The 4917-nt window shown below is 47.8% G+C and overlaps 1 protein-coding gene across 1 annotated transcript in view; it reads right to left on the bottom strand.

The window, feature by feature from the left end:
* The window catches only part of LOC106806235 (myosin light chain kinase, smooth muscle-like), a 7033-nt gene extending 3246 nt beyond the window's left edge, over positions 1–3787 (bottom strand). Inside the window, exon 1 of the mRNA XM_014808103.1 lies at positions 3590–3787. The gene's annotated coding sequence lies outside the window, so the exon portion shown is untranslated. The remainder of the gene's footprint in view (positions 1–3589) is intronic.
* Positions 3788–4917: the final 1130 nt, after the last annotated feature.

Raw genomic sequence — 4917 nt, 5'->3', positions numbered from 1 at the left:
TCTCTCCTCCTCCATCCTCCTTCTCCTCCTCCTCCTCCTCCTCCTTCCTGCCTCTCCTGCCTCTCCTTACCTCCTCTCCCCCTCCTAACTCCTTCTCCTCCTCCTCCTCTGCTCTTCCTCCTCCTCCTCCTCCTCCCCTCCTTCCTCCCCTCCTACTCCTCCTGCCTCAATCCTCTTCCTACTTCCTCCTTCATCCACCATTACATCCCCGCATGTCGCCGGCACGGTGCAGTAGGCGGTCGGGCGCACGGCCCGCTGGCAATTGTAGCATCTGCGAAGACCATCCCGAGCAGCAGCAGCATACGTGCCAGCGGTGTACGTGAGCGCGGTGTGGGCGCGTGTACGCGTGGCAGGGCGGCGGCTGGGGCAGCAGGTACCCCCCCCCCCCCCCCGCGCGCCACACGCACGCCGCACATGTTAGACACATCAGCGTTGAATGCTATAGCACTGTCGGCGGGCGTGCGAGGCGTCGTGTCGTAGCGCGTGCGCGCACGTGTACGCTATTAGATTGCACGCGACTTTCGCGGCTTATTAGCGGCTTATTAGCTACTTAGCGGCTTTATTAAACAGTCTCGTGTCGTTCTTTAATCAGCTATTCAATCGCGCGTGTGGCAGATGCACAGACATACATCTAGATAGACGGATTGACAGGCAGACAGACAGACATCTAGATAGACGGATTGACAGCCAGACAGACATTTAGATAGACCGATTGGCAGACAGACAGACATATAGATAGACCGAATGACAGACAGACATTTAGATAGACCGATTGACAGACAGACAGACAGACAGACATCTAGATGAGCGGACATTGACAGACAGACAGAGACAGACACATCTAGATAAACGGATTGACAGGCAGACAGACAGACATCTAGATAGACGGATTGACAGCCAGACAGACATTTAGATAAGACGATGGCCAGACAGACAAGACGACCTCATCAGATAGACCGAATGACAGACAGACATTTAGATAGACCGATTGACAGACAGACAGACAGACAGACATCTAGATAGACGGATTGACAGACAGACAGACATTTAGATAGACGGATTGACAGACAGACAGACATATAGATAGACGGATTGACAGCCAGACAGAACAGTCTACGATATGAACGCCGATTGACCAGCAGCACAGACATCTAGATAGACGGATTGACAGACAGACAGAGACATCTTGATAGACCGATTGACACACAGACAGACAGACATCTAGCAGATAGGTAAGCAGCCAGGCAAGCAGATAGGCGGTACGACAGGCAAGCATAGGCGAGTTTACAAACAGATAGGTGCGGGGAAATAGGCGAGTATATACTATATACGCAGATAGGCGAACATGCAAACAGATAGGTGGGTGACAAACAGATAGGCGAGTAGACAGGTAAACAGATAGGTGTTTATCTAGACAACAAGCAGATAGATAGCAGGCAGGCAAGCAGATGGGTGGCAAGCAAATGGGTTTGCAGGCAGGCAAGCAGACAGGTAGGCAGTCAGTCAAAGAGATAGGTAGGGAAGCGGCAAGCAGATAGGTGGGCAAGTATACAAGCAGATGGATGGACAGGCAGGCAAGCAGATATGTGGGCAGATAGTCAAACAAATGAGTAAGCAAGCAGGCAAGCAGATGGGTGGGCAGGCAGGCAAGCATTTAGGTGGACAGGTAGGCAAGCAGATGGGTGGGCAGGCAGGCAAGCAGATAGGTGGGCAGATAGTCAAACAGATGGGTAAGTAAGCAGGCAAGCAGATGGGTGAGCAGATAGGCAAGCAGATAGGTAGGCAGGCAAGTCAAAGACGATAGGTAGGAATAAGACAAGCAGTATGCGCGAACACGCCTTATCAGCTACTGTTAATTGTAATGCACACGCGATGCACGGCCATCGACTTACATGTGATCACACACAAAGAAAGACACTATCTAAATATTTATATATACTTCATGCTGTTGCATGTTGATAAACGAACGTGCGAATGTTTATCGGGCAGTTGAAGCTAAACAACATATCCTGTATGCGACTGTTAAATGTCTAAAATATTATACACTAGCCTAGCTACACGTGCCACCAGAGCTTCCAAGCCCACGCTCTAGCCAAACTTTTACTAGCTCTAACATGTAAGCGCTTCAAAGGTTGACTTTTCGTCCGTCAAAATTTCCTCGTTAAAAAAATCGACGAAAAACAAACAAAGAACTATGCAAGAAGCTAAATTAGATAGAATCAATATATATAAATATATATATGGGCGCGCGGCGCGCGCGCGAGTCGTGTGTGTGAATCAGGGCTGTATGGATGTGCTGATGGTGTGGTGACCGTGTGTGACTGCTGTGCGTGCTGTGTCGTGACACCAGACCCCCGAGAGGAGTGTGTGTGTGTGTGTGTGTGTGTGTGTGTGTGTGTGTGTGTGTGTGTGTGTGTGCGTGCGTGCGTGTGTGTAATTAATTATAGATTTACAAATGAATATAAGAGAACAAGAATTAATAGTAAGCGTGTGACATGTCTCCTACAAGGCACAGGGGCTGCGCCCAGGCGCGCCGGTATATTGCATGCAAATCTCCTAATAACTACAAAAAAAATCGACATTTCGCTAGTGATGACTAAACGATAAACATCCGTGCTACAAAAAACCAGCGCCGCGGCTTGTGCAGGCGCAAGTGTCGAGCATACATGCGTTATTCCTGCCTGACACGCATCGCAAGCATCGTGCCAATAACTCAAGCAAATCCAAGCTTTAGCGGTAATAGCGGTGGCTTTCCATACAGCCGATTCTTTCCGCTTGAGTGAAGGTTATCTGGCGCGATTGCCGGATGATGTCACACTTTGGATGAGCAGTTTTTTGCATAGATGAAGTTCGTGCGATCGTTCAGCCAGCGAAGCTACAGCCGTGTTAGCAATGCGGTCGCTGAAAACTATTGCGCAACGGCTGGGAGTTGAAACTGAACTTGCACTGAAGTTGCGTAACGTGTAATGTTCGACACACGAGCTACTCTGAATAATGAATGGCTCGTGATTATTATTCATTAACGAGCCCTCATCTAATTCTAACTATATAACCTAACCCTAACATTAATCCAACCACAAACCCAACCCAAACTCCAAGCCTAACCCCAATCCAAGACCAAATCCAAACCGCAACCACAACCCAAATGCCAACCCCAATCCACACCCAAACGCCAACCCTAACCGCAACCATAATTCCAACCACAACGTCACACCCAACACTAACCCTAACTCTACCCCAAACCTAACCCTAGCCCAAATCAAACACAACTATTCAAAGTAGTGACTGTTTGAACGTTATATGGTATCTTCGTTCTGTGTGAGAAACGTCCGGTGCGATACTGCACTGTGCCATGCTATTCTATGCTATAATATGCTATGCTATGCCATGCTATGCTATACGGGCCGTATCGCCCAGTGTTCGTCATATCTACGACTCAACAAGCATCAACCGCCATCTTTGTGCAAGAGCACGCGTAAAAACTTTTAAATCTGTACTTTTTCTTTATTACTTGTATATATTGTTAGTCTCGTTGTTAATTGTTAGTCAACTATACGTACGGCTGTGTGTACACTCTCGCTTCACCTACCTTGATTCTTCTCCTCCTCCTCCTCCTGCTGCTGCTGCTGCTGCTGCTACTGCTGCTGCGGCCGAGTCGCTATGTAGTGAAGTCCTCGCGGCGGTGAGTGATGGATGGAACGGATGCGGAGGCAGAGGATATCGGGGCACGCGCTTCGCAGCCGCTACCGTAGGAACGAGTGTTGCTTCGGCACCGAGCTGAGAATCATACTGCGTCTGCGACGCCGCCCCCCGCTGCCTTATATGGTCGACGTTTAGCCGCGGAATCCCTCGCGGTGACGGCGCGTGGCGACGTGCGTGCCCGTCTATATATCGCGGCGCTTTCTTTAGAGTGCCGTTCTTCTATGGTGATGAGTCGGGTGGGTGGTAGGGGCGGTGTCGTGACGCGTCGGGTTTTTTTTCGTCGGGCGAGAGGGAGAGGGGGGCTAATGAAGCCGGAGATGTGTCGTTGTCGGCGTGTGCGATGTTTTACGTGTGCGTAGGCAAGCAGATAGGTAGGCAGGCAGTCAAAGAGATAGGTAGGGAATAGACAAGCAGATATGCGAACAGCTACAGCTATGTTAATTGTAATGACACGCGTGCACGCCATGACTTCTGTGATCACACACAAAGAAAGACACTATCTAAATATTTTAATATACTTCTGTGTTGCATGTTTATAAACGACGTGCAATTTTATCGGGCAGTTGAAAGCTGACAACTATAACTGTATGCTGACTGTTTAAATGTTCTAAAATATTATACACTGCTAGCTACCACGTGCCACCGAGTTTCCAAGCCCCGTCTAGCAACTTGTTACTAGCTCTAACATGTAAGCGCTTCAAGGTTGACTTTTGTCCGTCAAATTTCCTGTTAAAAAAATCGACGAAAACAACAAGAACTATGCCAAGAAGCTAAATTAGTAGAAATCAATATATATAAATATATATATGGTAGGCTATAATGTTATAGGCGTATGCTAGGTGTATAATGTTACGCTATGCGATGTGCAATAGCCTTTGTATTGCACGTATTAGTGGTAGCCAGCTTGCGTGACGTCATCATAGACCTGGAGGTGTGACCCAAACGATGCACCCTCTTCCATATGGTCTATTCCTAATGTATCTTCTATGACAGATATATAAATATTATATTGGTATTCTATTTATGTCTACGCTTAATTTTGTATCTCAGAGTCATACGGTCGTACGTACTTCGTTCGAAACGTACAGTAATAACTAGACAATAATTTTTTAGTCATTATACAGGGCCGTAGCTTGCGGGGGGGGGGCAGCTGCCCGCCTAGATTTTGAAGCAAAAGTTAAAAAAATAAATTGTTCTACTAAAAGAGAATTGTCG

The sequence above is a fragment of the Priapulus caudatus genome, unplaced genomic scaffold (assembly GCF_000485595.1).
Source record: "Priapulus caudatus unplaced genomic scaffold, Priapulus_caudatus-5.0.1 Scaffold149, whole genome shotgun sequence".
Classification (NCBI taxonomy): domain Eukaryota; kingdom Metazoa; phylum Priapulida; class Priapulimorpha; order Priapulimorphida; family Priapulidae; genus Priapulus; species Priapulus caudatus.
The sequence above is the reverse complement of the archived record's forward strand: the minus strand, read 5'-3'. Positions and strand labels throughout refer to the sequence as shown.